Source organism: Silene latifolia, chromosome 6 (genome assembly GCF_048544455.1).
Source record: "Silene latifolia isolate original U9 population chromosome 6, ASM4854445v1, whole genome shotgun sequence".
In the NCBI taxonomy this organism is placed as follows: domain Eukaryota; kingdom Viridiplantae; phylum Streptophyta; class Magnoliopsida; order Caryophyllales; family Caryophyllaceae; genus Silene; species Silene latifolia.
In genome coordinates this window covers 115,375,716-115,388,103 of record NC_133531.1, presented here as the reverse complement: position 1 = coordinate 115,388,103, position 12,388 = coordinate 115,375,716, and the positions used below count along the sequence as shown (strand labels likewise).

The 12,388-nt window shown below is 31.4% G+C and overlaps 3 non-coding genes across 3 annotated transcripts; all 3 read right to left on the bottom strand.

The window, feature by feature from the left end:
* Window positions 1–3,971: 3,971 nt before the first annotated feature.
* On the bottom strand, window positions 3,972–4,064 carry LOC141589246 (small nucleolar RNA SNORD96 family). The gene has a single exon (XR_012520195.1). It is a non-coding gene; the product is annotated as a small nucleolar RNA SNORD96 family (small nucleolar RNA).
* A 384-nt stretch (window positions 4,065–4,448) lies between these two features.
* Window positions 4,449–4,543, bottom strand: LOC141589040 (small nucleolar RNA snoR31). The gene has a single exon (XR_012519997.1). It is a non-coding gene; the product is annotated as a small nucleolar RNA snoR31 (small nucleolar RNA).
* Window positions 4,544–4,575: 32 nt separating this feature from the next.
* Window positions 4,576–4,684, bottom strand: LOC141589028 (small nucleolar RNA Z107/R87). Its single transcript, XR_012519987.1, has one exon. It is a non-coding gene; the product is annotated as a small nucleolar RNA Z107/R87 (small nucleolar RNA).
* Between the last annotated feature and the right edge of the window lie 7,704 nt (window positions 4,685–12,388).

The window sequence follows — 12,388 nt, the reverse complement described above, 5'->3', positions numbered from 1 at the left end:
ACAATCTTGGGCCTTCCGCCACAAGCTGAGCGGGGGAAACATTCTGGGATGAGGAGTCAACGGTGACATTTCTATCGCCCGTCTGCACAGGCTGCTTCTCCAATTGCCGTTCAGTGCGAACGACAGCCGGCGACGGCTGATCTACAAAAAATCCAGACAAAGCATCCATGTCAACATTTATTGACATGTCAGAGAGCCTGTCATCAGGAATGCCCAATGAACCTGCTAAATCCGAGCCATGGGTAAGATCCGTACCAATCCTGGCCTTCTTGGCGAGAGGGCCTACTGGTCCCTTTCCTTTCCGGCCTCGGAATAAATAGAAGCGGCGGCGGCGTTGCCTCTTTTCTCTTATTTGAAGGAGGAGGACTCTCCACAACGGTGACCTCTTCTTCAACATCGACGACCACCTGCTCCTTTTGGACTACGGGGATTGCAGATTGAGCTGGAGTTGACGCCGTTGCCGCCGTAGACGTTGTCTTTGGTCTCCGGCGCGGCACGTTACCAGCAATCTGCGCTTGAGCCGCTGCCACATCCAATGCCTTCAACTGCTGCTCCATAAGTTCGTGAGGAGCCGGTCTGCGATCACGTGGCGCGGCGTTAGGATGCAGCTCAACAACTTTCCCGTTCTCGTCAAGTCCCAACCTCTTGAGGACGGAGACAGGCAGTTCCCGGCCAAATCGGTCTGCAAAAGAAACGAAGCAGGAGTTAAGCAAATGAAATAAACCAAGGCTCAAATACAGAAGCATAAAAAGCAAAGATGGGCCTCATACCGACCCCACTCACCCCGGGCCGAGGGGTCAGATGAGGTCGACGCGGCAGAGCGACTCATCCCGAAGAACGATCCGCGTCGGGGGCATCCATCCCTTCGGCGTGCCATCCTTCTCACCTCAAACAGGCTCATTGCCCGCGTTTCGTCCTCATTAAGATAGACCTTCAAGGCGTCCATCTTAAGCTTATTCCGGGAGACATATCTGTCATGCTCCCCTTGATTCTCACACCGCAAATTGACGCGGCTCTGAAAGGACCGGGGAAGCGGATAGTCCTCCGGAACCTCGACGTATACCCACCGCCCCTTCCAGTCCTTGCAAGATGTCAACTTGGAAACGGTAACATAACCCGCCTCGGTCTGTATGTTGTACCACCCCGTGCCACCTAGGGTAGTCTGCCGAAGATGGTGGAGGCGACGGAAGAGGTTCACCGTTGGGGCCTCCCCTTTAAAAAGACATAACCATACAAAGCCTACAATCGTCCTGATGGCCAACGGATTCAGTTGGGCCACGGCGACATTTATGGCTTTAATTATGGCAGCAACGTGTTCATTAAGAGGAAACCGGAGTCCATACTCCAGGTGTCTGATGTACACGCCGATACAACCTACGGGAGGGCAACAGACGGCCGGATCACCCTCAGGAACAATTATCTTATACCCCCTGCCGAAAGAGTAATGATCTTCAAAAAGGTCAGGACCAGAACTAGCGAACTTGTTCGTCGAAGCACGATCAGGATTGATCGAACAGGCGTCGCCGTGCCACGAGAAATGCGGCCTTTTTTCGACAGAAGGGGTCGCCTCATCATCGTCATCATCAAAACCCTCCAAAAATTGCTCATCAATTTCAGGAGAAGGCGACTTGGGACTCCCAAACCCTATCGGGGTGACAACCAGTGGCTCCTGTTCATCAGGATACGACGGTTCGCCCCCCGGCGCAGAGGTACTGGGTTGAGCATCAGCAGAAGACATGGTGACAATAAATACTTAACAAATAAAAGTTGGAAAAATTTGTTTGTTTACCTTGGAAAAAGTGCTACGCCGAGTAACGCATTGAAGACTAGAGAGAAGTTTCTTCGAAAAAGACTAGAGAGAGGAAATTTTTTTGAGAAAATGAAGTTTGATGGCCAAAAAACGGGGCACGCTGCTCTATTTATAGAGTAAAGCCATGAAGCGGAACAATCAGGGCAAAGCCCATGAAAAGTCCACCAATCAATGCCAAACCACGTGTCAAGCATGCAGCCACGGAATGTCAATCGACATACAGTCACAAATCTTCTTCGACACGCTCCTTGGTATCTACTCCTGCTATTAATATACTCTTATTAATGAAACAATTTTAATAACATTTCACTACTTGCCCGTAATCATTGTTACTTTCACTACTCCCGCCGTAATTATTGTTACTGTCATTACTGCCGCATTAATATTGATAATTTCACTACTGCCGCCGTAATTATTGTTACTTTCAGTATTTTCACATTAATATTGATTATATCCAATGTCACTACAATTCTTTTCTTTAATGACAAAATTACTTTTACTATTAAGCATGCAATTTTAAAAGGATTAAATATTTATATAAATATATTACATATATGCATTAAATCAAATCAAAACAATTATACAATACTATTATATATTATAAAATCTAACTTCAATTATTTATAACCTACTTATATTATATTTTTATATATGCATAAGTGTATATATATTTATATTAATTAATTATTTTATTTTAAGGAAATTGACCATCTTCTAATCTTCTATAAATATTTAGAAAAATTACCAATCATCTTCTTATCTTAAGAAAATTAACCATCTTAATTAATTATTTTATTTTAAGAAAATTAACCATGTTTTAGCCTTTTACAAATATTTAGGAAAATTACCAAACTTAGTGATTTAAAAATATACTCCCTCCTATTCACTATTTTCTTCCACGGATTATTCAGGTTTTCTTCCCCTTTCTTATTTTGGAAACTTTTACTCTTATTTTTATTCATCCCTCTCTCTATTACCAAACCCCTATCAACTTTTACTCTTATTTTATTCATCCCTCTCTCCTACCACCAAACCCCACCTAACTCACAATTTCATTCATCTCTCCAATCCACAAACCTCACCATCTTCCTTTATTCATTCTTTAATCATCTCCTAAAATCTTGAGCCCGCATCAAAGGGGAAGAAAACACCGAATAGGAGGGAGTATAATATAATTAATTTGTACTCCCTCCGTTTCAGTGAAACAAATCAATAAAATAAAGGAATTATTGTCCACTTGCTTACACTAGCCACTTGCTCATTACTTACCCAAAAAGGAAATAGATAACAAATGAATGATACACATAACTTTCTTTAATTACTTGAAAGTCCCCTAATTTCTAAATTTAATACTCCCTCCCATTCAAAATAAACCTCCCTCTTTCCTTTTCCGTCTATTCACAATAACCTCCCTATTTCCTTTTTTGGTAAGTGTTTGTGTGGTCCAAATTTAATTGTATGGTGGGGTAGTGTATTTGTGTGGTTCAAATTTAATTATATAGTGGGGTAGTGTGTTTCCTTAATATTTGTGCCAAATTGAATAGGGAGGTTTATTGTGAATGGGAGGGAGTATATAGTATTAATTAATTAATTGGATTTAATATATTAATTAGTTGACAAGAACACGTGCCAAGCTTTGACAGGCTTAACGACCAAGCCCATCCTAAGGCTTAACGAGCCATCTCAGATTATTTACAGCCCAAGTACAGACATACTCCCTGGTCAGTGGTCACCTTGAAAGTGAAGCTACTGCTAATTCAAGAATTATATTTTCTTTTATTTTTTCTTTGCTTTGGTCCGGGTGGCTTCTTTCAACTACAAGAAAGCTCCTTGATACCATTTTATGAGGCAAGATCCTTGAGTTCAAAGACCGTATTGATACACATAGTTTCGCTAGTTAGAGGTGTATTAAGTCTATTTGGTGCATCTGCCAAGTGAAATTTATTCTACCCAATTACCACAGATTTTTAAATTTTAATTTATGTCATTACTCTACAAAAAAATTCATCGAATATTTTGATGTTCGTTTCAAGAAATTTCACACTACAGCCACGATGATGATCAAGTACGACAATTTCTTTTCCACAATTAGAATCTTTAAGACTTTCAAACTTGATACTGTGTAAATCAATTAAACAAGCCAAGATCGGAAACTACAAGAAAGCCTCAGAATTGCAGAATAGACATCAAGGTTTCAAAGAAACCATTCAGTCCCGAAAGATGGTGTTTTTAATTCTGTTTTCATCTTTGGCTTTCTAACAAACTAGTTTTATTCAAAAATCATACAGTATTTTGCAAAATGAAATTGGGGAGTAAACAAAAAATAATTTGAATTTATATAAAACCATCTTACAAAATTTAATTAGAAATATATGTCTCATGGCAAAACCCAAATAATAAAAGCAGCAACGCCACTATATAAGGTGATGGAATATGAGACCGTCAAACAATGGAGTATCCTTTCGGATACTACAACATTGCCGACTCATTTTCTGACGTGTTACGCTTTGGGATGTACAAATATTTAATTATCTGCCCCAATTTTATGCGTAACTGGGATTCGTCGGATTGAACGAATCCCCGTCATTATACAACATAATTAAATTCAAATTCAAACGACAATTAAATTTAGGGTAAAAGAGATTCAGAAGCAGTAATAAAAGACTTCATACTTGATTAAACCAAGTCGGATCAAGTGTTGGATTACTATTATTTTTTGTTCATCATTATCTCCGATTTAAAAATAAATAAATAAATAAAAGGAGAAAAACTCAGTTCAGCGGGGTTATCGACACGCAAAGAGGGATCTAAAGAGAAAGCCCTCACTGCATTCCGGTCTGTTGAGCTTGAATTTTGTGAGTCGTCACTGTTTTTTCCTCTTTAAAACCATTTACAAATAATTAATTTCAGAAAAAACGAAAGGTTTGATTTAAGAAGATTGAAGAAAAATTAGGGACTAAAAGGAGAGCTGCGTAATGAGAAAGAGGGATTTGGTTGAGATTTATAAGTGTGAGAGTTGAGGGTGTATTTAGGGTTTTATGGGAGGGAGGATGGTCGCGGTGTTGCTCAATAGGTTTATTTCTGGCTCATTTTATAATGGGCTGTTTCCTCGCATGTCCAACACGGCTCTTTGATTGATTGGATTAAGTGGATTGAAAAGGGCAATAAGGAAAAAAAAAAGGTTATGAAATATTATTATGTAATATTATATAAATGTCTATATCTATATATATACATAAAAGAGAGTTTTTTCGAGCGATTCTAGAGCGTCCACATCATCAAAAATTAATTTAGGAAAGTTTTATAAATAATATTTTCCACATAAAAAATAAAATGGAGAATCTTTTAATTATTATAATATCTATATTTCCTATTTTATATTCATGAGAAGTTTCTAATTTTTATATAAAAACTTTGACATTTCATTTGGCAAAAAAATGTCGTTATAAAAATTATGAAGATACTATAATCAGATTCGTGGTAAAAAATGCTTTCATTAGAGTATAGATTTCATATGATTTGCACATATTAAAGTTGGTGTACTTCTTAGTATGTTATATGTCCCACATTGACAAACAATGTTAGTGTGGTGATTATAATACGTATAGAATTTTCCCATATCGAAAGATTAACATAAGGTGGGTGATCCTATGATTATAAATAAGAGTCATCATTGGAACTTATATACCAACCAAAAACCTTTTGAGTCTCTTAAGAATTATTTTGGAGAGCTCTTAAGAGTTTATATCATTATATTCACAGTATGATATATATATTTTCTATATTATGTATTATATTCAAGTGATGTTTATAATCTTTATATAAAAACTTATACATCTCATTTGCCAAAAAAGTATTATAAAAAAAATTATGAAAATTATATTATAATAGATTCTTGGTAAAAGAAATGCTAGCATTAGAATATAGTACAGAGTATCATATTATTTGCATATATTTTTAATTATGATAAAAAATTAAAAACAAACGTACAAATATTAATAAATAGTACTACCTCCATTCAAAACCAAATACAACATTTTCATTTACACACTTGCCAAGACACAAATTAAAACGTAAATATCTTTAAGTTTACAATATAAAAGATTTAAAAATTTGATATTCTCATTGAACTTTATAGGTGAATCAAATAAGATCTCACGTGACCATATTTTGTCTTACATATTGCAAGGAATCGTAAAGATTATATTCGTTCATGAATAGTGTAAAAAAAGGAATGTTGTATTTGGTCTTGAATCGAGGGAGTAGAGTGTTTGCTCATTATTATTAACCCGGGTTAGATGTCGAATTATGTGCAAAAAAGATGGTACATTTCTAAGTATGTTGTTTGTCCCACATTGAAAAATATGTTGGTGTGGTGAATATATTACGTATAAATAATAAAATTGTCCCACATCAAAAGTTTAACATAAGGTGATGATCATATGATTATAAATAGAATGCATTCATAGAACCTAAATACCAACCCAAAACCTTTCGAGTCTCTTAAACATTGTCTTGAAGATCTCTTAAGAGTTTATATCATTATCTCCACGGTATGATATATATATTTTTTATTTTATGTCCAAGGGATGTTTATAATTTTATATAAAAACTTATACATCTCATTTAGCAAAAAAGTAACATATTTTTTGTTTGAAAAAATATATAATTAGATTCGTGGTAAATAAATGCTAGCATTAGAATATAATATCATATTATTTGCACATATTTTAATTATGATAAGAAGTTAAAAAAATGTACTATACGAATATTAATAAATAGTATAGTATTTGCTTATTATTATTAAACTGGGTTAGATGTCGAATTAGGTGCGAAAAAGACAATGTATTTATAAGTATATTGTTTGTCTCACATTGAAAAATAATGTAGGTGTGGTAAATATACTACATATAAATAGTTGAATTGTCCCACATTAGAAGATTATCATGAGGTGAGGTATCACATGATTATAAAGAGGAGTCATATTTGAAACTTAGGGGTATCAACCCAAAATCTTTTGAATCGCTTAAATATTATAAAGGAAAATATTTTGCATTTGTTAATACATTTTATTGCTTCGCCAATTACATCTTAAAAGCCGTGTTAGGAAAAAAATGTAATTTAAATCATATCATTTGTACATATTTTAATTATGATAACAAATGGAAAAAAAAAACGTACGAATATAAATAGATAGTATAGTATTTTCTCATTATTAAATCGGGTTGAATATCGAAATAGGTGCAAAAAACATGGTGTACTTTTTCGTGTGTTATTTGTCCCACATTGAAAAATAATGTAGGTGTGGTAAATATACTACATATAAAAAGTTGAATTGTCCCACATCAGAAATTTATCATAAGGTGGGTGATCCTAAAAATTAATTTAGGAAAGTATCATAAATAATATTTTTTGATGTAAAAAATAAAGTGGAGAATCTTGTAATTATTATAATATTTATTTCCTATATTATATTCAAGTGATGTTTCTAATTTTTATATAAAAACTTTTACATTTCATTTGGCAAAAAAATATCGTTAAGAAAATTATGAAAATAACATAATTTGATTCGTGGTAAAAATGATATCATTAGCAAAAAGATTTCATATAATTTGTACATATATAAAATTGTGTACTTCTTAGTATGTTATATGTACCACATTGAAAAATAATGTAGGATTATATAAAAATAATAGAATTGTCCCACATCGAAAAATTAACATAAGATGTGGTAGTCTTATGATTATAAATATGAGGCACCCTTGGAACTTAGGTACAACATCTTTTGTGTCTCTTAAATAAGATGTTTTGACTTTTGATCATATCTAAATAAATGATTAGACATAAGATGTAAATATTAAGACCTTATAACCATTTTTTGTTACTAAGTTAATTACCCCGTTGCAACGCACGGGCATCCAAACTAGTATTCGGATATTTTAGAGATAATATATTATAGAAACTCTACCCTATTGTGTGTGTATATATAAACCCCCTCATAATGACACAGTTTTGTCTCCCTTATTTTCTCTCTACCTTCTCTTCATAATTCTCTTTACTCTATATTTCACAATACGATCTCTAACCACCCTTATTATTATTATAATTAGGAAGTTTATAATAGATCTTACTATATTAATCTATAACGGATTCAGGTACATTTTTTCTTTTACAACTATAAATCGACAAATAAGTCCCATGTTAATTATTAGGTGGAGAACTATTCTCTAAGTTTTGTCCATATTTTATTTTATTTGCTATATACTTTATTCATTACGTACATGTTACCTTTGATTACTTGCCAAAGCATGGCAATTTTACAGACATTGAATTTATGTCCTTTTATATTTGACACACATAAGTGATTTAATCAAGACGTTTTATCGACGGAGATCTATAATTGAAACTTTTGATCAATTGTGAATTAATGATCCAAGTTTTAAGCAAGGATGTACATATAATTTGGACCTAAAGTTCAAAAAGATTTATTTTACAAAGATGAGAGATATGTTCATATTATGACTTTGGCCTGAATTTCAAAGTTTTAAAGGTGTGTAATATTTTATTCATATTGTGTAAGTAAGTGGACAGAAGTCCACGTCTATGAGTATATGAACCGTTGTTCAATTTAAAGCGGTCTTTATAAAAGGCAAATTTATTTGCGAATTGATTCTTGTTCACCTGGAGTTGAACATATAATGAGATATGAAATTTAATCCATTCTTTGAAGTGGATGTGACATCTTATAAAGACTTTGTCTATAGCATAGATCGAGAATATGGCGTTATAATAAGCCTAATATTGCGGCCTTAATTTAGCCTAATAATGTGGCATTTGATGAGCCAAGTAAAAAGGCCTTAATTGAGCTTTAATGATGCGGCCTTATTGAGCCAAATTCGTTCATCTTGGAAAGAACATATCTCATGAAAAAGTAATGTGAGACTCTGATATACGGAAAATTCGATATGAAAAAGGAAAGAAAAATATATACAATGGCCCGAAGTTCATAGGGTTGAAATTATGACTAGAAATTCACACCCACAAAATATCTATTCTTTACTACTAAATAATATGTCAATATTATGGCCTCTATATTCCGATAAATATAAATTAAGTTGTTTCATTCATCTTTTAACTCTTTGAATTTTGAATTGCTTGCACATCATATATCATATATAGAGTTATAGTGGTCATTATATATATAAGTAGTTTTGCAAACGTACTCATTCTCACTGAATAACATATAGTAATGACTAATAACTAGTTTTGTGACCCGTGAAATTCACGGGTTGTTCTGTTTCTAGTGTAATACTTTAGTGATTTAATACAATAACATACTACGATCAATTCAATTTACGGTTTTCATGTTTTAAGGGTTGTATAAATTTAATTAGTCTTTTATACAACAGTTTATCAGAAATTAAAATTTCATACATTAGATCATATACTAAGATGCCCCTATCAAAACTAAAGTAACTCAATGTAAGCTAAAAAGAATTAATAATATAAGTATTCATATAATCAAATTAAACAAAACTATATTATCAAACAAATATCCCCAAAGATAGAGCACCCTCACAAATTAGATACAAAATTTCATCAACAATTCTGAAAATAACATAAAACGCACAATTTGAAATGTTATGACAAAACTAACATTTCATACCCCCATAAAATTGAAGCTAATACAATAATAAATTGCGGAACTAAAAATTTTAATGCAACAACTTGAACAACAATTGGATCATTATTGTCAAATACTTCACCTATTAAACAATATTATACAAAAAATGCTATGTCATCCCCACAAATTTTCCACCTTTTAGCCATATAGATATTCAGTAGGTCTCATGAGAGACCGTCTCCCACTAATTTAGTGGGAGACATAATAGGGAAAAAAAGAAATTCAGTGGGTCCCTCACCCCATCATGTGAGAAGTCTCTCAATAACGCTATTGAGAAACCGTCTCTCCGGAGTTTTTGTGATATTTCAAAATATATATAATAAATGCTCAAAAAATTATTAATCATCCACGATTCCACGTTGATGTCACCAATATTTAGTTAGTATATAAAATATAGTTGTTTAAGCAATCTTAGTATTTCACTTATCCTTATAATCTTCTTTCTTCAATAAATCATACCTATTAAAAAAAAGTAACACAATAATAGTGGAATTTGTTTTATGCAATATTAGCGTTATTAACTTAGTTTCACCTTAAGTAATGAAAAAAAGATGGAATGATAATCAAATCGTAGAGATGTAAGTATATTTACCTTGGAAGAGCTTAACACAATAAATAATCTTGATAGCACCTAAATGAGAACAAAACAAACACATATGCGAAATTGAAAATGTGATGAACACTTCATAACCCAATGAAACTTCCAATAAAAAAATAAAAAAAAATTAGTTAATAATATCGGTGACACATACCATTCTACTAACGATAGAGATAAGAAATTTTTTGCTTACAAATTTTGCCTTCCATAAAAAATATATAAACAATTGAGGATGCGTTTTATGGCTATTAAATATTATTTTTTCATTATTATCAAATTTAATATAGGTATAAATAAAGATCAAGTTCATGACTTTTGAGCATCCATTTTCATTATTATGAAGTTTAATATATACGTAGATATGGGAAATTGAGAAACGGTATGTAAAAGGTTTGCATTATTATTATTATTATTATTATTATTATTATTATTATTATTATTATTTATTTTTTTAATAAAAACACAAACTTTTTTTTTTTATAAAAAACGCAAACTTTTATTATTATTATTATTATTATTATTATTATTATTGTTATTATTATTATTATTATTATTATTATTATTATTATTATTATTATTATTATTTTATTATTATTATTATTATTATTATTATTATTATTATTATTATTATTATTATTATTATTATTTTCTTACAAACTCCACTTTGCATGAAAGTTGTTTAAAAAGTTATCTTGTATATGTAATTAAAATATGACATATTGATGATGATAGATATTTTGGTTTTCTTTTATTTATATTTATAAATTTGTAGATATTAGTAGCTTTATAATCAAAATTATTAATTTTTTATTTACTACATATCAAACCTTTTAGCTACTATCTTTATGGTCAAGGAGGAGTTAGATGAACAAATTGAATGATTTAAATGATGAGAGTAAATTCTTAATTTATTTTTATAATTTAAATCATGATCTTATGGTTTTCACACAAAAATAAATATTACTAAACCTTATAATGAGTTTTAATAAATTTATTAAAGTAGCCTTAATATTAACAATATAAATTAATAGAATTTAATTATGATAATCCTACACGGCAAAAAATTAAATGTATTAAGTTGCCTTTTAACTATATAGTTAAAATATGACATATTCATGATGATAGATATTTTGGTTTTCCTTTTAATTATATTTATAAATTTGTAGATATTAGTAGCTTTATAATCCAAATTATTAGATTTTTTATTTACTATATAAGACCTTTTAGCTACTATATTTATGGTTAAGGAGGAGTTAGATGAACAAATTGAATGATTTAAATGATGAGACTAAATTCTTAATTTATTTTTATAATTTGAATCATGATCTTATGGTTTCCACATAAAACAAATATTACTAAACCTTATAATGAATTTTAATAAATTTATTAAAGTAGCCTTAATATTAACAATATAAATTAATAAAATTTAATTATGATAATCGTACATGGCAAAAAATTAAATGTATTAAGTTGCCTTTTAACTATATAGTATAGATTATATAGATTTATAGATGTGGCATACGTAATGCACGCGTGGCTTTTCTTCGCCTATGTGGCTTTGTCTACGTGGCCTTTTAAGGTTACCCTTTTAATATAGTTTTATAGATAATAAAAACAATATTAATGAGTAATATTGATATAACTACGTACACATAACAAAGTATACATACCTACATAATAGGTACACTAATTGATTTGTTCACGAGTTGCAGCATTCACAAATTTGCAGACTCTTACGTGCGAACGTTATCTACCATGCGCTGAATTTACTTACCAAAATTTGTCTTATGCTAAATTTAGTTCGTACATGTGTTTACATATACTAATTTGTCTAGTCTAATACGAACTTCACTATTATTGTTAATTAGTTGTATACTAGAAGTATACATATGATTATCATGGAATGTTAGAAAGATAATCTCACTCTCAAAAGAGTAATATAGTCATGTTCCCTAAAGGAACATTGATGAGCCTTGCCTAAATATTGAGACACCTGTTGTGTCCATGTCACATCATTTATTTGGCTGGAGTCTTAGAAAGTTGACATGAAATAATTCAGATGGGACATAGTAAGGCCATTCAGGTTCTTATTATTATACCCGTTTTGATAAACCCGAAGTTTATCCTAAAGAAGATATAGGTGCTGAAACTCTCTCGTGTAAATTTATTAAAGACAAGACATTACACGAAGACTGAGTATATTTAATATTGGAGATCACAGTTTGATTATTATATTGAATCGTTAGTCTCCAAATTGGGCATTATGATTCAGCACATTGAAAAACCAACTGCATAA